This window comes from Lissotriton vulgaris, chromosome 9, assembly GCF_964263255.1.
Source record: "Lissotriton vulgaris chromosome 9, aLisVul1.2, whole genome shotgun sequence".
Classification (NCBI taxonomy): Eukaryota; Metazoa; Chordata; class Amphibia; order Caudata; family Salamandridae; genus Lissotriton; species Lissotriton vulgaris.
In genome coordinates, this window is record NC_141697.1 from 48123734 (window position 1) to 48147424 (window position 23691).

Genomic DNA, 23691 nt, shown 5'->3' on the forward strand with positions numbered 1-23691 from the left:
GGGACACGTGCACCTTTAGCTGACTTCTGTGTGACCTGAAAGAGCTGACTCCCTTGCCCGAAGCTAACCTTGCTAACCCAGTTCCTTGTTAGGCAGCTGGTCAGATAGAGATCAAAGAGCAGGACATTGCTGAGTTTATGGTACACGCACACACCATTCTATCTTACTTCTCATCTGTTTCTGGTTCCTTCTTTTATGTCCTATTTATGGTTTGGGTTGAGGTCCTTTTATTATGGGTTTGTCCGGCCTGTCCGAGCAGGAAAGTTGGATTTTGCCTTGTCATTTCTGGTGGGCTGGACAATGGAAAGTGGGCTTGTAGTCATGCGATACCTTTGAAATGTCACTTCGTGATTGGTCAGTTTGTAAGTAATTGATGCTAGCCAGGAATGTGATTTTTAGCATAAAAAACGATGTCTCGCTCTATGAATTTGTGCAGTCTCTAGCGAACCACCCGTGTTGTGCTTCGTACACCTCTGTTCCAGGTTGCAGCCAATAAACTTGGTCTTTGACGTCACCGAGAAGTGTCCAGTGTCTCTATATGCCAAGACAGGAGAACTCGAAGACATCAGGCGTTTCCCCTGGCGCCGCTGGGTTCTAAAACCCGGTTCTTCAAATTGCACTGGAGTCGCTTGTGCAACTGTGCCCAAAGTCCATTCAAAGCCTCTCTGGCAGGCTTCTATCGTCCATCAAATCTGCTTCCATTATCTTCTTTTGCATTGGGCCTCTCGATTCAGGCCTCTTCATGAAAATAGTACTGCTTAGTTGGAGTGCCCTCCTGGCAAACACTCACAGCTCACTCAAAAGTCTCAATGTCTCAAGGCAGTGCACCTGTATCTCTTCTCTGTGGCAGACACTACAGATAGTGTGCTCTTCGTTGATCATGGGCACAGATCATCTTGTGCAGACCTGGGTCTACATTCTCAGGCTCCAACACTCATTATTCATTGTCAGAGGACGCTCAGGCTGCTCTTTCATGGGCACCATAATGTAGTGCCTTTTGCCAATCTTGGATCCTCCGGTGCACTGCCCTTCCGTTGGAGCAAAGGAAAAAGGGGAAGTGTGTGGCCAAAACTCAGGCCAAGGGGCTCAAGGGACTGCACACTGTCAGAGGTTACCAGCATATGACAGGTAGATTTTGCTCTTTTGCACTGAAAGTCTGGTTCTCTGGCAAAACCAGATCCTCCTCTGATGTTCAACGCCTTCTGATGAAGCAAGCGCAATACTCTGGAGATGCAGTTGATTAAGCACTTTCCGGGTGTTGGGACTGTAGGGCCAAGGTATGTACCCCTCATCTGTAGCTGACTCTGATGAGAATTAGGATTCGTCTTGATCACCGTTCTGCAGGGTATCATTCTTCCTTTGACTCTAGAAGATCCCGCAGAACCTAGTGATGTAGGAAATGTGACACAGTTGTTAGTTTCCTTCAATTTAGTACAAAAACAGTTCAATGTATTTAACAAGGGGACTGCAAGCAGGGGGCCTGCAATCTTCAAAGGAGTGGCCATAAGCCATGGGACTATTGTGATCTAAAATACACAGTCATTCTCATAGAATAAAAAGACAAAGGCAGTAGGCAAAACAGTCACTCTAGCCTCTTCAATTGGGTTTCCATGTGAGAGCATATCCTCTACCATCTAAGGGTACATAACTACATGAGAATTCTATATGAATGGATGTCCTCACACATAGTGACATCGTCTAATGGTGTAAACATTTTTTCTCAATGATTAAGTCTAAGTGTTCCTAAATTCCTTATCTAGAACTCCTCAAAAGCGAAATCACATAATACAGATAATCAGGGACATGTAGATACTTCCCTTTTAATAATTGTGCATCAGGTGTACTATGCAATACAAAGGCTAATGATCAAAATGTGGAAACAAAAAGACAAGAACTAGAGAGTCCTGGAGTTTCCATTATTAAAACACATCTAGTCTATCAAAAATTAAAGCAGCAGAAAAAAAAGGAACTGAAAACCAAATTAGAAAAGGCATTGAATTTGTCATATTCAAAAAAATAAACATAAGTTATCTCCTATTGAGATGGAAAACTTGTCTTACTATAATATTAAATCAGTTAACCAGTCTATCACTACCCTGACAGTCAGACTGGAAAACATCGAAGTAGGCCTAAAGAAAACTCTTGAAAACCAGTCTGGTCATACAAAAGGGAATTATACATAATATGGTGGTCCCTGGTACATGACTGCAGTCTGGAAGTGTGAACCTGAACAATAAACCAATTATAATAAATGAGCTGACGGGTGAAAGGAATACAGAAAAGGGAAATAGGAGTAGGACACAGCTAAAATCCCCAATAACTAGGCACAATGCAACATCAGTCAGGGGAGAAGTGGCAAAAGAAAAATCTATAGGAAGAACAAAAAAAAATTACTTGGGTGATAGTCAAGTTTGTGACATAATACCAAGAGTATGGGTGATACACAAAAGTCACAATAGTACTCAAATTTTAACTCTACCACTGGCCCCTACACCATATACGGTAATATCAGCTAATGGTCCAGTTCCTTCTTCAAGGGAAAAAAAATGAAAAGTTTAGGTCACCTTTAGCAAGAGCCACAAATCTATAATTTCACCCTTCGGTCCAATCAAGGAAACATAAATCTAGGGCTGCCTGTTCCTTGAGGGAAAGGGCAGTCATATCTAACTGCAGGTGACACAATTTGATCCTGTATATCTCTTTTATTTTTCTTCCATGTGATATAGCCAAATTTGACATACACTGGTTAAGTGTTGTCTGTCTTGTTCACAACATGAAAAATCATATCTGTGAAATTTAGTATCAGCGCAAATTTACCCAACTGTTGTGCAGCAATTTGCATCGTCATGAAAAATCCCTTCACAACACAGGGGAAATTGTAATAGTATCAAAAGCAGCAACATAAAACAAAAACATGCATAAAATAAAAAAACCACACACATGCCAAGCCATCAGATATACGTGCTGCATATCAAGCACAAAAAGCATAGACAAAGTACAATAGCATATGTAAATAAGCGGTGACACACAACACCATTGCATGCACTTTATGCACTGTGAACCTGCAGCCCAAAACCCAATATTCTGGCCTGCTTAATTTGTCAGGCTTAAAATCGAAATTACACCAAAATTACTTTCTTTTATTTTCCTCACCCTCCGTTTGACAGCAGATCACCAGTCAGTGGAGATCACCTGTCAAATACAACTTACTGTGTCGCTTCTGACACACATGATCAGCAGGAACAATTCATAAAAGGATAAAATGCAAAATCATGATTAAAATATTTACTGTGAATAATTCGCAGAACATAATAACATAACATACCGGCTTTAGAACAAATGTTTGCTACCACCCTATGCAATGGTACTCATTTTATCAACCTTAAATGGATGAACGTCTCAGTAGGCCCAGCTAAAGTTAGAACCTTCAACCCTGATATTAAACACAAACCTCTGCACCGCGCACATTGGCTCACTGAGCTATGAAAAGCAACCTCAAATGGTAACAACCTGCAAGTTTGTATTATACACACATGTATGCATTTATTGAAGCCTGAGACACTTTAAAGCGATTGTAAATGGCAAGAATGCTGTTTAAAAGTCTATTTAACTCAATTTCGACTTTGATCTCTGGGGCACTTAAAAATGAAGATCCTACAATTGCATTACTTATAAATCATCCTCAGAATGTTCTTTACAGATTGCAGAGATTGGACATTAGATATATCTCATGTAATTCCTTAGGAAAATGCGTTTTTACGTCTGCACCAAGTGAAAACCCACATGCTAATGTCCTGATTATGCAGTAACACACAACTTAAATTAAATTCTAATGCTAGGAGGTCATAGTATGAGTATTAAGCTTTATAAATATTAAAAAACGAATTTAGAAGCACTTATTTTTAATAATTATTTTTCATAATTAATAATTATTTTTACTAAACCCAATCATTTTTGATAATTCCACATATAAAAGCAAGCTGAATCTCTTGCCTATCATTTTAGACGCATCCATTTATGAGCCTAAGCACAGAAGCCTAACTGAAAATATGACAGATTTTCACGCCACTTTTTTCTTTTTAAAAGGACAATAATCATTTAGCAACAGAACCAAGAATATGCTTACAAAAATGCTTAAAGAGAGGAAAACCGCAATTGAAATGTCTTCCTGTGATACAAAATAAGGAACCTTATTTTTGTAACCCTGTAAAACACTATTCTGAAATGCAAAGTTCCAACCGTGATTAACTAACGGCTAAGTCCTGGCTAAATAAACATTCCGATGTTATTCATGGCCTTCAAAAAACAACATCTGCTTCCTTAACGGCAGTAAGAGCCCTGCACAGTGTTGAAACCTGGGCACGGTGGCAGTCTTACTTAAAACAGACATTTCAAGTTTTAAAATACATGTGCAATAAGATGCATTTAAATTTTAGAAAAAATTCACTTTAGCTAAAGTGTTTGCCTGTTTACATGTAATACAATGAATGTAAGTAAAAAATGCTGTAAATTCATTTATCTACAAAACACACAATTTATTTTTGAGGCCTTTCATATTCCTAGTGAATGTAAATTTTAATTTTATCTATTTTTTTAAGCATTTAACAGTTTGTACATATGCGTTTTTACTTAGTCTATAAATTAAATAGCAACATATAGCGATTTTAGCATGCCACATGGTAAATTGCTGCATTTTTATTTAATTTCTACTTAATATTAATTAATCTGACATTTTACTTAACAGACTGAAAACATCAAAAACCCACAAACACACATTGAGCTCATTTCAGACATAAACAGAAAGGGCTCAAACACTCAGGACACACAATACAGTGCTTTACCAATTTGTTTCATAAATTGTGCCATCGCTATTCACTTACAGTAGTGACACTAATGGGAAAAACCACATAGGTATTTAAACACACATTTAACCCACAGATCAACATATAGGACTGAAACAAAGGACAGCCCACAGACTGTACTTAAACCAAACCATTTGTAAATACTAGTTGTAAGTCATATTTACAAGAAACGCTTCTCAATGGTGTTCCAAAAGACTGCAAAAAAACCAGTCCAACAGACTTTTATTTCCAAGAAGCCAAGATACACTCAATTCACTAGCTTTGGCTGGCAGAGCACCAGAAATCGCTCTGCATATCTCCATTCATAAAATTGCACAGAACAAAGGATCCTTGTATGTATTATGTCCATATTCTAATTCCCTGGGGATGCAAAATCACCAAGGAAGAAATATGTTTTTATACCCAAACCTATTTAAGTATTCCCTCTAGCAGAGCTAGCTAATTTTAATTCACATCTCACTATGGTACCTTCCAAAAAGCAACACATTCTTTGATGTGCGCTTGAAAACAGGCATGCCAAAAATATTGCAGAATATACAATATTATACCCAAAGTAGTGCTTAAAGTGCTCTTCGTACGTGCACCGTTCAACAACATCAGATAGAGAAAAATCTCCTAATTACCTGCCTACACAAATTGCAATTCGCATATACAAACCTATACAAATCCAAAGTTGGCCAACACAAATTCCAAAATTCCAAAGCTATACCAAACAAATGGTTTTCCAAATTCTAATTGCCAAGTTCTAGATGACATAACAGTCTTTTTTAAAATACTCACGCCAAAAAGGTTCTCAGTCAGGAGTGACATCATGTGAAGGAGAAATATACTGGGCTGCAGAGACAAAGAATCCCCAGAACCTCCGTGCACAGAGTACCTCCTTAGTAGAGTCCTGTCCTGTCCTCCTCAGTAGATTTCTGTCTTCTGACAAGATCACTCCCTCAGATAGCCACTTCTCTGATGAGGCCCGCATTGGCGCGCCATTTGTAGAAATCAAAAATCCACTTCTCAGGGGTTCCACTAATACAAAGAAGTTGACACAGAAGCTGGAATATAAAATAACATCTTTATTAAACTCAAATGAGTAAGACTACGTCACACAGAAGCCTTAGCATTTGAATGAGGCAGTCTGTTAGAATGGTCTTACTTCACGTGTTATATACTCTTTATCCTGCCCCAGGCATGTAAGGGAGTTGTACCAATTACATTCCTAAACAAATGGAAAATCTGGAGGGTCAGCAGGTGAGTAGCCTTTCAGGTTTTAGCAGGATATCGGCAAAACATTATAATAACATAGTTCACAAAGGTTAATCTGATTTAGATGGCACTGCAGGGCATGGCATGATTACATGTACAGTATCCCAACCCAAAAGGTAATTATTAAGAATGACCCAAATTCAACCTCCAAAAGCCGGACAAACCTATAATTCAAAGCATAACCCATGTAATGAAGAACCATAAAAAGAAACAGTAACAGATGATGAACAAGATAAGGCATGTGCAAGGAAACTAAAAGTTAACGATGTCCTGAACATTGATTGGCAATCTCAGACAACGATCGATCAGGGAAATTGGCTTTGCGAGGTCAGTTTCTTACAGTTCATTTCAGAGTCAAAAAGAAACCTTAGTTAATGTATACATGGACTAAGAAGGCCAGGCCACTTTGTTCGCCAGGCTACCTTCACAGGCCTACGTGAGGGCAACACAAAATGGTGGCACAATATAAAATGGAGTCAGTCTCGAGAATTACAGAACCTCAGTCTCAATAGTCGCCGGAATGGTGGGGCCTAAAAAGATGCTGAGATAGGAGACCGTAGTGCAAGATCATTGCACATCCTGTTCCTCTTACACCTCTGCTAACGTCTCCGGTGTCAGGGAAACGTTAAGGGCAATTGATTTATCCGAGTTGATTTTGAACCCGGAGGCGAGGCCAAAATCGTGGAGTTCAATGAAAAGCGCACAGAGGGATTTAGCTGGCTCGATAAGAGAGAGTAGAATATCGTCTGCATAAAGGCTGATTTTGTGAATTTTGCTGCCGAAAGGTATGCCCATGATAAGGGTGTGTTGCCGGATCTGCTGCGCCAGCGGTTCCAATTAGAGGGCAAATAAGATAGGAGAGAGGGGGCAGCCTTGTCAGGTCCCCCTGCCAATCGGGAAGCGGGAAGAGGTGTGACCGTTGACATGGACAGATGTAGTGGGTTGCCTGTAGCAGTTTAGAATGTGAGATCACAGGACATGCCCCAAGCCGAAGTGACGTAGCACCAGTTCCAGATAGGGCCAGTGCACCCTATCAAAGCTTTTTCGGCGTCGATAGTGAGGACCATGCAATCTGGTCTCGTGCGTGAACCAGCTTCAATGAGGTGGAAGGCCCTCCTCGTGTTGTCGCCAGTCTGCTGTTGCGGTATGAAGCCCGCTTGGTCTGGTTCGACCAGTTGTTGCATGTAGGGTGCAAGCCGGCTTGCCAGAATCCCGGTGTACAACTTGAAGTCCACATTCAATAACGAGATTGGCCGGTAGGAACCGCAGCGAGTTTTGTCCCGACCTGGCTTCGGTAGAACCGAAATTGCAGCTTCCAAAAGGTCTGCAGGGATTGCACCTGGCTGCGAGAAAGAATTAAAAAGATAAAGCAGAAGTGGTGCTACCTGGTGGCAGAATGTCTTATAAAAGGACGCGGGGTACCCGCCAGGGCCAGGGGACTTCCCAAGCTTCAAGCGTGGGATCGCCGACACTACCTCCTCCAAGCCTATGGGTCGGTCCAAGAACTCCGCCTTAGCTGGGGTCAGGGAGGGGAGATGCGCCCCATTGAGATACGACTGACTTACCTGTGGGTCAAGTGTATCGCTGGTGTAGAGGTATTTATAGAATGACCCGAAGGCCTCCGCTATTGCCGCGCCATCCTCTGAGTAGCTTGTGTTGTATAAGTGTTGTTATTGTGTATCTGGAAGTCCTTGATGGCGTTACGAATTCGATCCACGATCGATGGGGTGTGGAGAAGGTTCTCCCTAAGACGCCAGTGTCGTTGTGTGGGTGGTGTGGCTGGGAAAAGGAATGAGGCGACCACGGGGGAGTGGTCAGATAGCGAGGCCGGCAGGATTTCCACTTTCCGCACCCGCAGTAGCATCTCAGAAGTGCAGAGGAATTAGTTGAGTCTGGTGTAGGACTTATGGGCCCCAGAGTGGTATGTGTATGCGGTGCTACATGGGTGGAAATGTCACCATAGATCCGTGAGACCCAGATTTGAAGGTGTGCGTGCCCAGATTTGGAAAGGGACCCCACTTGACCCGACCTTTGACAAGAGCGTTCAGCCACATTATGAAAAATGAGGTTAAGGTCGCCCCCAAGCAGTAGGTGTCGTTCAGTGTTGGCAGAAGCGGCCGCCAGCGCGGTCTGGAGGAAGGTTTCCTGCCCCTCGTTGGGCACGTAAATCGAGCCCACCAGTTGTGTCAGTCCCCCTATCAGAATGCGGCACACCAAAAGCCGCCCATTGATCTCCACCTCTCGCCGCAGCACCCTGCCCTTGAAAGGTCTAGATAGTCTAGACTAGATAGAGGTCTAGATAGTAGTATTGCCACCCCAGCCACCTTTTTAGAGGAAGAGGAAAAGAGTTGTGTGGGAAAGGCCTGTGTCTTAAGGCGGTGATGATCTTTGGACAACAAATGAGTGTCCTGGAGGAGGCAAATGTCAGCCGAGGAGTGCTCCAGAAGGGAGAGGACTGCCCGGCGCTTAATCGGGTTGTTGAGCCCCCGCACGTTGAGGGAAAGGACTTTAAGGCCATGCAGTGTCATAGCCCCTTACAATGGGGACCAGGCTTCCGTACAGTGTAGAAGAAACAGAACAAAAGGGAAAAAGAGTGGACAAAGGGTAGCCCCCCTCCCAGAAAACAACCTCCCAAACCAACCCTGACCCTGAACTCCCCTGCCCTATCAACCCCCCAGGCCCACAGCCCCAACTCCCTTCCTCCCCTTCCTCCCAGCCCCCCCACGTGATGGACCACCCCCTCTCCCACGACCCCCTCCCGAACTCCCACCAGCAACCACCCACCCCACCCCAACTCCCGCAATTGGTAGATAACCATTGTCCCAGTCCTGCTGGTCCTGCGCAGGACTCTGGTAGTGTTACTTGGTGAGGCGAGTTCCAGTGGCAGCCACCGTGGCCCCCCCCCCGCTCCCAGACCTGTACTGTGATCATGCTGAGATGCCCCCTAGTCAAGTACTCATTCCGAGGACAACGTTTCTCTAGCCATCTCCTTTATAGCAGTGGCCCTCTCCCGTGATATGATATGGGCCTCTGGTTTCAAGTGTGTCTCGGGGGAACGTCTGCAGCTGATTGAGGTGACTCCTCCGGTGAAGCAATCTCTAGCAGTGCGCATGTGTCCTGCAGCAATCTCAGGTGACTTGAATAATGCAGCAAGGTGTTGCGTTCTGTGGGCTTCCGATAAAGTATAGTTCCCAAGGTGCCGTCCTCCGCATGTATGGTTATATCCAGGAAAGGTAAGTCATTCGTTTTGCACTCACTAGTGAATCTGAGATGTTCTTGAGTATTGTTGAGCCATTCAATAAAAGGAGTCAAGTCAAGCACTCCATCAATTGTCAACCCTGTCCTGAAGAGGATCCCAAACCACTGAGGATCGAAACGCCGTCGACACTGCAGCGCAATTCTCTGGTGCATTACCTTTAGGCTCATAACTGTGTTCTACTTGAAATATTGAAATAATGTGAATTTACTTTTGAGCCTTCACTGTATATTCCTTGTCACTTTGCGCCGATCACGCTGTTCACCACGTTCACTTGCGTCGTCACTTTCACTTTATTATCACCTTGTCACCAAGTGCCATTTGGGTTGTCTCATGAATGCGTTCATGTACAGTGCTGCTTTTTAACTGTATCCCCATTTGTAACAAAAACGGTGATTAATAAGCCTTTCACGAATGAATTGAGACTCCTTGTTGTGCTTTGCCTGCAATGCTTGATGCATTCACACTTGAAATTGCCTTATCTATTGGTACCTATTGGGACATTGTGCTTTATATATACTGCTTCTTGCTGCGGCTCCGGGCCCCCCAGCTCCTTTTGCGTGGGCACCAGCGCCTTTCTCGCCCCGGGCTCCAGCTCCGCACCCCGTCTGACTCGGCCCGGCACTGGGTCTGGTATACTGCCTCCGTGCAGAGCGCCTCCAGCTCCCGCAGCGCGACTCGAGTCCAGGGGCCAGTGAGCCGTCCAGCGGCACCCTGTCAATGTTGTCGGGGGATTAACAGGTGCACCCCGTTGCCGCCGTCCTCTCAGTCGCTTCAGTGGCTCCCGGGGGGGGGGGGGGGGGACACTGCTGTAGAAATCAGCCTTGGGCTACAGCGGGACGAGGAGCTCACGGAGCCTATGACTGTCTACGCCGCCATCTTGGCCACGCCCCCCAGCGCTCTCACTTTAAAATCAGCCGAAAGCAAAGTAACCACCAAGCTCCCTTGAAGACGGAGTTCCAGCAGACTTGGTTAGGTTACAGATGATTATTAATCTTAGATGGCTAGATAGGTTTTCCAGTAAAGATGTAATCAAACCCCACCAGGAGCAGCCTCTCTGCTGCTCAGCCCAGGATCCAACTGACAGTCCCAGTCACAGCATACCAAACATTCCAATGGCATCACATTCACATTGCAGACAACAAAAAGTAGACTGGGCTGTTCCTAAAGGGAGGAGAAGAGGGTCACTAGGTGTAAAGTGCAGTACTCAGTGGAGAGCTAACCCTGGGTATCCATTGTGTTGGATATATTGGCCTCACACACCCTTGCGAGTGTCATGCTTCATCATAGGCAATGCTCCTCGTTGGGTAGGTGGTGCAATACCCAATGGGCTCACCTCAAAGAGGGGCTCTTTATCGGAGATCTTTTATCCAACTGCCTATTGGTGAAGTGTGGGTAAGGGGCCAGGAGGATAGAGTAGATGGTGTGAGTGAGGATAAAATGAGGCACAAGGTACCGGAAAACAATTTTATTCTGGTGGTCCTCTGCCGCAATTAAAATGAAGATTAGTCTGTCCTCGCTGGAACTTAAGTTTCCAAATACGAGACAGTACTAAGAAGTGAAAGGTGTGGTCAACATGTTTCTCGCTTAAAGTACATTGACATGCGATTCTTCAGGACCTAGTATATATCAAAACTACTATCTACAGAAACATGACCTACAAAAGGTCATGTTTCTGTCTGTTTACAAAAAGCACACAAATTGTACTACCTGTTTAACCTCTTAAGTGCTGCGTCGGGGCGTTGGCCGACGGCAGCACTACCTCCCCAGTGCTGCGCACGTCCATTGGACGTCCATTCAGCACTAGTTCCAATGGACAGCGCAGCCCCGGGGAGGGATATTTGCGCCGCATCTAAGGTGTTAACACCTGCTCTTGCCTAATAGTTAGAGGTAATAGGTGTCAACAGTGCCCAGCAGGTCTGACATCAGGGGAGAAGCCATAGTAAATAAGGTTCAAACTGCCTGTGTCAACGCCGTTTCAGCCTACCCATCGCTGCTGGGCCTGGCAGCGAGGTGTTAAACAGGTAGTACAATTTGTGTGCTTGAAAAAAAGTACCTTTACGAAGCTTGTCAAAGGTCCATAAGAAGCTTGAAGAAGGTCCTCACACGTTGTTTTGATTTCATCCTCGTCGCCAATTTATGTTGTGTCGTAGGTAAGGAGTTCCACTAGACTTGGGTAGGTTACAGATGATAAGCTTATTAATTTTAGATCTTCATATAGGTTTTCCAGTATATATAATCAAAGCCCCACCAGCAGCAGGCTCTCTGCTGCTCAGCCCAGGATCCAACTGACAGTCCCAGTCACAGCATACCACACATTCCAATGATATCACATTCACATTACCATTCCACTCACACTGGCAGAACAGCAGAGGCAGAGAAACAGGGAAGATGTAAGGTAGAAACCTTAGATATAACATGAGGTTTTGTCATGGGAGGGAGGAATGAACCTGGAGAGCCAAACCCGGCAAATGAGACACAAGAAAATGAGTTAAAAACCACAAAGCGATTTGTAAGCAACGCGCAGAATGCATTCCCAGGTGAATTTTCTGAAACTCCTTATGATGTCTTTTGCATACTAGACAGCTGCGCGGTCTTGTAGGCTGTGGCCTAATAAGGACCTGTTCACTTCTACTGATCAGTACTCGGTATGCCACCACTATGCTTGTGCTGCATAACACCTGGTGAAGGCAGTAGCCTTCCACCACTATGGGGGTAGCGCTTTGGGTGTTCCCACCTGTCCAACAAGACTGCAATCTGTGAGACATGATGTTCCTGTATAACAGGGGTACTCATAGTACAGCCCGCGGGCCGGTGGTGGCCCGGCAAGCCTTCCCTGGTGGCCCGCGGACCGTGCAGACATTGTACCCGAGTTTTTTTAGTTTTCTTTTTAAGATGTCTGCAACCCGAGCACGACTCAGACTCTGCTGCTCTGTGGGGGCCGGGTGATTCCCGCCAGAGTCAGAGTGGGGCTGCAGGGGCGCTGAGAGGTGAACAAAGCCTCATTAACATGTCAATCGTCATTTAAAGACCTGTGAAGTGCTATGGGGGGGTGCTGTGTGTGTCCGCCTGGAAGCTGTCACAGTCCGGGCACACACAGGCAGGGTGAGGAGGGAGAGCGAGGGAGGGAGGGAGAGCAAGCGATGGAGGGAGAGCAAGCGAGGGAGAGTGAGGGAGGGAGAGGGAGGGAGAGCAAGCGAGGGAGAGCGAGGAATGGAGGGAGAGCGAGGGAGGGAGAGGGAGCACGAGGGAGGGAGAGCGAGGGAGGGAGAGCAAGCAAAGGAGAGCGAGGAAGGGAGGGAGAGCGAGGGAGGGAGAAGGAGCGCGAGGGAGAGAGAGCGAGGGAGGGAGGGAGAGAGAGTAAGGGAGGGAGAGCGAGGGGATGGAGGGAGGGAGAGCAAGCGAGGGAGAGTGAGCAAGCAAGGGAGAGCGAGCAAGCGAGGGAGAGTGAGCGAGGGAGGGAGAGTGAGCGCCAGGGAGGGAGAGCGAGGGAGGGAGAGCAAGCAAGGGACCGAGGGAGAGCGAGAGAGGGAGCAAGGGAGAGGGAGGGAGGGAGAGCGAGGGAGAGCAAGGGAGGGAGAGCAAGGGAGAGGGAGAGCGAGGGAGGGAGAGGGAGCTTGAGGGAGGGAGAGCAAGAGAGGGAGCGAGGGAGAGGGAGCGAGGGAGGGAGAGCGAGGGAGGGAGCGTGAGGGAGGGAGAGTGAGGGAGGGAGAGCGAGGGAGAGCAAGCAAGGGAGAACAAGCGAGGGAGAGCAAGCGAGGGAGGGAGAGCAAGCGAGGGAGCGAGGGAGAGCGAGGGAGGGAGACCAAGCGAGGGAGAGTGAGCGAGGGAGAGCGAGGGAGAGGGAGAGGGAGGGATGAAGAGGGAGCACGAGGGAGGGAGAGCAAGGGAGGGAGAGCGAGGGAGGGAGAGCAAGAAAGGAAGCAAGGGAGAGCGAGAGAGAGGGAGCGAGGGGGAGAGAGGGAGAGCGAGGGAGAGCAAGGGAGGGAGAGCGAGGGAGGGAGAGCGAGGGAGAGGGAGAGTGAGGGAGGGAGGGAGAGGGAGCATGAGGGAGGGAGAGCAAGGGAGGGAGAGCAAGGGAGGGAGTGCAAGCGAGGGAGAGCGAGAGAGGCAGGGAGAGCGAGGAAGGGAGGGAGAGCGAGGGAGGGAGGAAGAGCAAGGGAGACAGAGCGAGGGAGACATAGCAAGAGAGACAGAGCGAGGGAGACAGAGCGAGGGAGACAGAAGGAGAGAGACAGAAGGTGAGAGAGGGTGACCTCAAAGAGAGGGAGACCTCAGAGTGAGGGGGAGGGAACGAGAGAGAGGGAGACCTTAGAGTGAGGGAGAGGGAAGGAGAGAGAGGGAGACCTCAGAGAGAGAGAGAGCTCAGAGTGAGGGGGAGGGAATGAGAGAGAGGAAGAACTCAGAGTGAGGGAGAAGGAAGGAGAGGGAGGGAGACCTCAGAGTGAGGGATACCTCAAAGTGAGGGAGAGGGAAGGAGAGAGAGGGAGGCAGAGGGAATGAGGGAGAGGGAAGGAGAAAGAGGGAGACAGATGGAAGGAGAGAGAGGGAAACAGAGTGAGGGAGATGGAAATAGAGTGAGGGAGAGGGAAATAGAGTGAGGGAGAGGGAAATAGAGTGAGGGAAAGGGAAACAGAGTGAGGGAAAGGGGAATAAAGTGAGGGAGAGAGGGAGACAGAGGGAATGAGGGAGAGGGAAGGAGAGAGATGGAAATAGAGGGAGGGAGAGGGAAATAGAGTGAGGGAGAGGGAAATAGAGTGAGAGAGAAGGAAACAGAGAGAGAGGGAGACAGAGAGAGAGAGAGTGAGACAGTCAGGGTGAGTGAGACAGAGGAAGAGAGGGAGTGAGACAGTCAGAGTTTATGAGACGGAGGGAGAGATGGAGAGAGGGAGTGAGAGTCAGAGTGAGAGAGAGAGAGAGAGAGAGAGAGAGAGAGAGAGAGAGAGAGAGAGAGAGAGAGAGAGAGATGTGTGTATGCCGGGTCTAGTGGCTGAGTGGATGAAGGCGCCCGCTGCAGGGACCTGTGATCAACCTCATGGTCACAGTTTTTTTTGCTCTAGCCCCGCCCCCTTCCCCACTGACCCCGCCCCCACTGGTGCGGCCCGAGGACACAAACCACACTGTAAATTTGGTCCCAGAGAGAAAGTTTGTGAGTACCCATTCTGTATAACAACAAAAATCAGCTCTGATACAGACATTAGTACAATTGGAGTGCATGTCCTTGTGGACAATTTTCCCATCCCAACAGATGTTATCCAGCCCACCTCTGTCACTCAAAGTGCAAGAGGAGTAAGGACTGAATTATTGCCCCATCCTGTATTTTGTGGTGGGCAGAACCAATATATAAATGGCCGCTAAACAGACCAATAGATGAAGCGGCCTGCCCAAAAGTCCCTCAATGTGTTCATGGTTATGTGTATGGAATGTACGATTTTTATTACATTAGGTTAGGCATGAAGCTGTCTCTGGACCACACCCTAAAATAATTTTGGGACAAGACGGACATTTTTATGATGCTTAAACTTGGGGTTTAGTTAGTGTGTTTTCCAGTTTTGCAGATAAGCAAAATGAAAAACTGTGACATAAGGACACTTTCCAAACAACACACAGGTTAGTGAAGTGGGGAAGCTGGGAGCTGGAGTTATCGCCTCCTAACCTAGGTAACACTTCATAAGCACACAAAAGTGTATGACCCTGATATGTGCGCAATGCCGGGCCCCGGGGAAAGCAGAGTCGCAGACTAGTCTTTCCCCGGGGTCTTTCGCGCAGGGGATGGGCCAGGTAGGGGAAGGGGAGGAGTTCGGGGGTGGGTACTTAAGCGCGGGGGAGGAAGGGATCTTCCTCTTTTCTGCACCTGGCACCATCGGGAGGGAGCTCGAAAGGAGTTAGTTAGTACTTAGTTTGAGGCCTAGTGCTAAGTTTGGGGAGAAATTTTGCTCGGAGCTGTTCCACTGCAGCTGGGATTTTAGCTTTTCCTGTTTGTTCTCTGGCTTGGGTAGGATGTCTGGTGTGTCTGCGGAACAGGTCCGTGAGGCCTTGTTGCTGCTTGCTAGGGCCGGCCGCGACGACCTTATTAGGCCTGGGGTCATGGATCAAGCCTGGGTAGGGGCCACCAGGGGCACGAGGGCTGCCTCGGCCGGGGTCCGGGCGGCGGTTTTCGCCTGTTTGGAGGATGAGTCGGACCAGGAGGGAGGGTCCGGGGTGGGGGGAAGGTGTGCCCAAGGACACGGCGCGGGGCGGGAAGCGCAGGACAACCTCCGCGCGGCCCTTCCCCCAGCTGGACTTTTTGCCTGGGGCCTCGGGTGCGGCCGTGATGGCCGCGCCTTCCGCGCTTCCGCTCCGCGGGCCCCTGTCGGTGCCGGCCGGCGCCGTGCAGGGGGAGGGGCAGGCGGGCGATCCGGCCTGGCCCGCCATGGTTATTGTGGGGTCGCCGGGTGGCGGTAGGGCCTCTGGGCCTTTGGTTCGCATGGATGATGGCTCGGTGCAGGAGGGTGGGCCTGGGCTTGTGCTTCGGGGGCCGGGCGAGGTGTCGGGGGAGGCTCCTATTGATTTGTCCCGGGGTTCCAGGGCGGCCACCCCGGCCGCTGTGAGGCCGTTGGCGCCTGGATTTTTGGCGGGCCGGAGCGCTTCGCCTGCTCTGGTCCCCATAGGCGGCCCGGGTTGGGTGCAGGGTTTTCAGCAGGTGGGGTTCTTTCCCCGGGGCAGTGATTTACCGCCCCCCCAACCGCCGATCTGGGGTTCCGTTTCCTGGGAAGAGAGGTCGCGTGGGGAGCGGATCCTGGAGCAGATACAGGAGGTTAGATGGGCTGAGGAGACGAGGGCAAGAGTGGGTGCAGTTTGGGGCCCTGAGATTGAGGGTCCTCCCACCCCCACCTCTGAGGAGGAGAGGGAAGCAGAGAGGCAGGAGGAGGAGGCCAGGAGAGCCAGATTGAGGAAGTCAGGTCCGGCCGCCCACTCTACAGGGGGCGCGGCCGGGCCAGGGACGGCCAGCACGGCTTTGAGGCCCGATGGTGCCTGGGCCCCACCAGGTTCGAGCGACCTGGGGGGCGGGAGGGGTTCCAAGTCGGCGGCTGTCGACAGAGCGAAGGGGGGCCTAGCGGGGCGCACCACGGCTCCGAGACGCAGGCCGGAAGAAGTAGGGCAGTCCGCGGCAGCTGTCCCTCCTCCGCGGGATCGGGCAACTTCAGCACGTGGTGCCACCGGAATGCGTGGCCGCGGATGTGTGCAGAAGGGTGTGAAGCGTGCTGTGAAGGATGTGGCTTGCGATGACACGAATCTGGAACCGGTGCTTGAGCTGGACTACAGTGCTGAGAGTGAAGAATTGGAAGAGGGGGAGGTGCGGGATGACCTGGAAGGCGTAGGCCGCACAGCGGGCGACAACGACCTTGGTGTGTTGCAGGTCGAGCCCAGGATGAGGAGGAAGACGGGTACCTTGGCGGTCCGTGGCAAGGAGTCTAGAGGAAGGCCCCGGGAGAGGACGGAGGCACTGACAGGTGAGGGTGCTTGGTGGGCGGCTTGGGATAACGCTCCTCGGGGTGGGGAGGGCCGTAAGCGCTCATGCAGGTCTGTGGGTGTGGGGGATGGGTCTGTGAGGGAGGGGGGGGCGCCTTCAGGCGGTCCACCTGAGGATGGTAAGAAGGTGGATGGTAAGTCGGTGACTTTGGGGGTACAGACGGAAAAAGGTGATGGCAAACAAGAGAAAGGGGTGAAGGTCCCTAAGAAGCTGCCTTACATGGGGTTGGCGATGCCTTTGGGATCGCATTTGTCGGAAAAAATGAGGGACAAGATATGGAAACACGAATTTGTGGATGTTTTTAAATTACTGCATCGAGAGGTGCAGGCGAAGGAGGGTTCCAAGGAGGAGGAGTGGGAGTTGACGAGGCGGCCTAGGGTGCCTATAACTATGGAGAACTGGACGTCGGCCTTTTTGATTTTTGCCAGTGTGTATTGCCAGAAGTATCTGGACCGGGCGATTGCGCTGTTCAAGTATATGGATATCATTCGCAAGGCCCAGATGCAGTTTGGCGGGTTTGCATGGTTGAGTTACGACGAGGAGTTCCGGGCCCGGGTTAGCGCCGATCCGGAGAAGAGTTGGGGGGAGGTGGACCAAGAGCTTTGGATGCAGTGGATGGCGTCTTCGCACTCGTCGGCCTCTACTCACACGGCCAGTGGTTTGCCGGTTTTATATCGGTCTTTTCCGACGCGTCCCGCCCAGGGCGGGGCAGGGGGCGGAACAGTGCCCAACACCATTGTGTCCGGTCAGCCGTCCAAACCCGGAGGATCCGCTACGGGGGTGTGTTGGAGCTACAGTCGGGGTTTCTGCTCTCGGTACCCATGTAAATTCAAGCATGAGTGCTCTAAGTGCGGTGGGAAACACCCCCTTCCGCAGTGCCTCTCACTCACCACCCCATCCGAGCAGTGGCAGAACGCGAGAGGTCGGGGCCAGCCTGGCCCGAAGGGCGCCTACTCCGGTTAGGGTGGAGGCGATGGCCCCGTGGCTCACGCACTATCCTGATCGCGAGGCCGCGGCGCGGCTCTTCTGGGGTTTCACTGAAGGCTTTAGGGTTGGCTACCAGGGTCCCAGGGAGCGTCGTTGGGCAGAGAACTTGAGGTCGGCGAAGGAGTTGCCGGGGGTGGTGGCTGCGAAGTTGGACAAGGAAGTGGCGGAGGGGAGAGTGGCAGGCCCGTTTACTGACTGGCCTTTGCCGGATCTGATAGTTTCTCCTTTGGGGGTGGTGCCCAAGAAAGAGGAAGGGGAGTTCAGGATGATTCACCACTTGTCGTGGCCAGAGGGGCGGTCTGTGAATGACTTCATTGCAGAGGAAGATTCGAGGGTGCTGTATGCGTCAGTGGACGATGCGGTTCGGATGGTACTGTTTTGTGGTCCCGGTACGGAGTTGGCGAAGTGTGACATCAAGTCGGCTTTCCGGCTCCTGCCGATTCACCCGGCTAATTTTGCGCTCTTGGGGATGCAGTTCGGGGGTGCCATCTATGTGGATAAGGTCCTGCCCATGGGGTGTGCCATCTCCTGTGCGTTGTTTGAGCTTTTCAGTACTTTTCTGCAGTGGGTCATGGTGCGGGTAAGTGGGTGCCGTGAGGTCACCCACTACTTGGACGATTTCCTCTTCCTGGGCAGGGCGGGGTCGGGGGACTGCGGCAGGGCCCTGTCGCGTTTCCAGGCCTTGGCAGTGCAGTTTGGGGTCCCTTTAGCACCCGAGAAGACGGCTGGTCCCAGCTGTTGCCTCACGTTTCTGGGGATCGAACTAGACTCGGTGGAATGGTTGGCGCGCCTGCCTACGTCCAAGGTGACGGAGATTCTTGCGTGTCTGGAGTGGGCTGTGGGGGAACGGCGGATCCCTTTGCGGGCAGTGCAGCAGCTTCTGGGTTTCCTTAACTTTGCGTGCAGGGTGGTGCGGGCAGGGTGGACGTTCTGCAGACGGCTCGGCATGGCCATGTCGGGGGCAGTGCTTCCGCATCACAGAGTGAGGGTTTCCCTGGGGGTGAGGGCAGATTTGAGGACTTGGATTACGTTCCTGCAGGATTTCAACGGGGTGCCTTTGGATTTTGATGAGGAGGGGACGGTCTGGCAATGCCAAATTTTCTCTGACGCGGCTCGGTCAGCGGGGTTCAGTGTTTTCTGGGATGGTCGGTGGTGTGCGGAGAGCTGGCCGGCCTCCTGGATCGAGCGGGGCAGGAGCATTGCCTTTTTGGAGTTCTTCCCGTTGCTGGTGGCCCTGGTGGTGTGGGGGGAGGACTTTCGGAACAGGACTGTGCTCTTTCACGTTGACAACATGACGGTGGTGGACCTTGTTAATAACCAGAGGGCGAGGGACCTGCGAGTGCTGCGGCTGTTGCGCAGATTCTTGTTGGCGTGCCTGCAGTTGAATGTGGTGTTTGGGGCCAAGCATGTCCCTGGGGCGAATAATGACATTGCGGATGCTTTGTCTCGTTCGCAGTGGCAGCTATTTCGACACCTGGCGCCGGGAGCGGACGCCTGCAAGACCGAGCTGCCGGCCGGCATCTGGGCCTTGGGGGAGTGAGGATGATTGGTCTGGTGGAGAGTTCGTTGGCTCCGTCCACGAGGAAGACTTATCGGCTGGCATGGTCTGACTTTAGTACTTTTATGGGCTGGACGGTGGATGGTGTCGTGAGTGAGGAGTCGGCTGTGCTGGAGGGTTTGAGGGGTTATGTGTTGTCCTGTATGGACCGGGGGCTGACTGCTGCTACGATCTCTGGGAAGTTGGCTGGAATTTCCTTTTACTGTGTTTTGTTTTTGGGTTTTGACCCCACCAAGGATGTGGTGCTGGCTCGCATGTTGCGAGGGTGGGGCCGGGAGCGGGGGGCCGGGGGGGGTCGTCTGCGGGAGGCGGTGACGTTTGATTTGTTGGTTCGGCTGGTTGGGGTGTTGCCGGAGTGCTGTTATGACCTTTTTGAGGTGGGTCTTTTTAGGTTGTGCATGGTGTGGATGTTCTTTGGGGCGTTTCGGGTGTCTGAACTGTTGGGCACGAGGCGGGGGGCGGGACGGTTGTTTGAGGATGTGCGTTTGGATGCGGGGCGTCTGGGTATTTGGCTGGGTCGCTCGAAGACGGATCAGGTCGGCAGGGGCAAGTGGGTGTGGTTGAAAGAGTCCGGTGGGGCGGTTTGCCCGGTTCTGGAGTGGAGATCTTTCTGTGGGTCGACTGGGGCCCGGGACGGTGAGATTTTCTGTCATGCCTCGGGTGCGAGAGTGTCGGCTGGCCAGTTGTTGGCGGTGTTGCGTATGGCGTTGGGACGATTGGGGATTGATGGAGCTGGTTTTGGTACCCATTCCTTTCGCATTGGGGCTGCGACGGCGGCGGCTCGCCTGGGATGGTCCTGGGACAGGATCAAGGGGATTGGGCGTTGGAAGTCACGCTGTTGTGAGAGGTATGTGAGGAAGTAGTAGGGTCCCAGGCAGGTTGTTGGTTGCACTGTTTTGTTTGCCTGTTCTAACTTCTTTTTCTTCGTAGGTTGCGTGGGTGGCCCGGGCGGTAGGACGGTGACTTGGATCGTTGGGCACTCATTCGTGCACTGGGCTTCCAAATATGCTGACCAGCAGGTTTACGGCCGTAACCTGGGCTTGAAAGGACAATTGCACGAGGTGAAATGGTGGGGAAAGAGCGGAATGCGATGGGGGGCACTACTGCCCTGGCTCGCGAAGATGGTCCCACAGAGGGGATGCCCTGATTTGTTGATCATTCATTTGGGAGAGAACGACCTGGTGCAGCTGTCTGGATTGGCATTGTTACAACTTATGCAAAGGGACTTGGAAGTGTTGAAGTCGAGGATGGCGGGGGCCTGCATTGCCTGGACGGAGCTGGTCCCCAGGAAAGTATGGAGGGGAGCTATGAAACATGGGGCCATTGAAAAGGCCCGGAGGAAACTGAACCGGGCGATGAGACTTTACTGTGCGGATAGGGACGTAAAGGTCATTTCACATCCTGGGATTCGTCTGGAGGAGCCTTTAGCTTTTAGGGAGGACGGTGTGCACCTGTCTCGGCTGGGTAATGCGTGGTACATGATGGAGTTGCGGGATGTGGTGAGCAAGTTGTGGAACAAGTCTATTTGGTGTCGGCGGGAGTGACCGTGCAGTGACGGACGGACAGCCCTGGGGGGGGGTGGGGCAGTGAACCGCCCTACAGGGGGTCCACTGGGTGGCAGGATTCGAAGGGACAGGGGGTCAAGAGCGGGCATACCCATCCCTTGGGGGGGGAGTTAGCACACGACGGACCGAAGTTTGACTGGAAGTTTGCAATGTCTGGGGGCCGGAAGACGGTGATTGACGGCCGAGAGAAGGGTGTTTGGTGCCACTAGGGCTCAGTGATGACGTGGGTGAATGAAACGAATGGGGGGGGAAGTGTGAGTGGGGGTTTGCTGTTTACTGTTATTGTTGATTTATTGTTATGTACAGATTCGCAGTTCTGGTCTAATAAATGGCCTTTTACGCTTACACTGCGTGGTCTGTTTATTGCGCGATGCGGGCCCCGGGGAAAGCAGAGTCGCAGACTAGTCTTTCCCCGGGGTCTTTCGCGCAGGGGATGGGCCAGGTAGGGGAAGGGGAGGAAGGGAGCTTCCTCTTTTCTGCGCCTGGCACCATCGGGAGGGAGCTCGAAAGGCCGCCCACCCACCCGGCAGTTGGAGGTGGTTTCTGGGTTGGTCGATAGCGTTGCCAGTTTAGGCCAGAGCTGCGGTAGGCAGGATTCGAAGGGACACGGGGTCAAGAGCGGGCATACCCATCCCTTGGGGGGGGAGTTAGCACACGACGGACCGAAGTTTGACTGGAAGTTTGCAATGTCTGGGGGCCGGAAGACGGTGATTGACGGCCGAGAGAAGGGTGTTTGGTGCCACTAGGGCTCAGTGATGACGTGGGTGGATGAAACGAATGGGGGGGGAAGTGTGAGTGGGGGTTTGCTGTTTACTGTTATTGTTGATTTATTGTTATGTACAGATTCGCAGTTCTGGTCTAATAAATGGCCTTTTACGCTTACACTGCGTGGTCTGTTTATTGCGCGAGTAACCGTGGGCTGAGTATGCAGAGATTTGCTTACTCTGCGTTACGTGGAGTAGGCAAATCTCCGCACACTCCGCGGCTGAGCGGAGTTCACCAGCCCCTGCCTCCAACCCCCAAGTAAGAAGTAAATAAATATAAATTATAAGTAAAATAACAAACACTTACCTTGCCTGCGGCCTCCCTGGGCTGCCGCCCCCTTTTCCTCAGCGTTTCGCGGTGATCTGTGCATGCGAGCGCACCCGCGAATTCCTCACGAGAGAAACGCCGAAGAAGAGGACGGCAGCTCGGGGACGCCGCAGACAAGGTAAGTGTTTATTATTTTACTTATAATTTATATTTATTTAAATCTTACTAGGGGGGGTGGAAGCAGGCGGCGGAGCGGAGTTGACCTCCACGTAGTGCCACTCCGCCAGTTCCGCCCAGGGTTAGACGTAAATTGTAAATGTTTGTTAAATTGTGTTTTTTTTTTGGTTTTCATGATATTTTAGTTCTCTCAGATCCAAGCCTGTATTTTAGATTGGGGGACTTGTTTGAGGAGCGAGGAGAGCTGACTGTCTTGGGCAGAGCCATGCATCTGTTTTAAAGAGACTGTTGCTGTCGGGTGTGTGGCACACTGAGATGATACGCAGTAAAAGGAAAACATACTGCCTCTTATCTGCCACATGTAGGTAAGAACATTTACCTGCAGACAGGTTTACTCCTGAGCTGATGTATTCATTATTTCACTACGGAGAGACTGATTATACAGAGCGAGGAACTGTTTACATCATGAATGGACTCATTTCGCCTGTGCAATAAATCCCGCAGTTTTATTCATTATTTCAGAGAGGAGATACTGATTTTGAAGAATGATAAACTGTTTATATCACGAATGGTCTCATTTCTCCCGTGCAATAAATCCTGCAGTTTAGCATCCGCGTGGGCTGTGCTGCTGACTCGTTGCAGCAATAAACCACCCCCTCCTGCCTCAGCCCAGACTGTGCATCCCAGGCTCAGGCTTGTGTAAATGGCTGGTCCGGGGGCTCGTAAATCTGCCAAGCCCCCCCCCCCTGTCCGAGCCTGGCAGTGTAGAGCCTCTGACACCGAGCGCAGGCTGCCCCACTGATCATCCTGTCAGCGGAGGGACAGGCGATCGAAGGCGCATCCATCTAGGCGCTAATGTGCTCCAATTTATTTTATATTTTTAAATCTTTGTTCTAGAATATGTCTCTGGTGAGGTCTTTCGGTATTCAGATCGAATAGAATCGAGAAACATCATCTTTGATAGGCGGCAGGGAGGTCTGCGTCATCAGAAATATTGGCTGTTGACATGCTGAGAGAAGGCAGAGATGATTTAGGACCTTTTCTCGCAAAGGTGAATCACAACGGGGTGTCTCAGCCACCCTGTGAGCATCAAGGGCGTGGAAGTGCCAGGAAGCAGGGCTGGAGATACTGCTTACCGCTCAGTGGTGTAACAAAAGCCCCCCAAGAAGGCCCCCCCACACTGTGGTGGCAGGTCCCTCATCCTAGGGCTCCTGACTGGATCCGGAGCATTGGGGTCCACCCCATGTACTTTGCAGGGGGCCCACTCAAGTTCCGTTACGCCACTGTTACCGCCCAGGTGCACTGGGGCGTTACTCCAAACCCGCTCACACTAAGGTTCTCAGTGCCAATATCGGCCCAAACCCAGACCTTTCTTCATATAACACACCCCTCCACCAATAAAAGACACAACACAATTTTGATGGAGAAAGTTGTTGCAGTTTTATTAGCATAAACATTATGCCAACATGTTGGGTTATCTTACG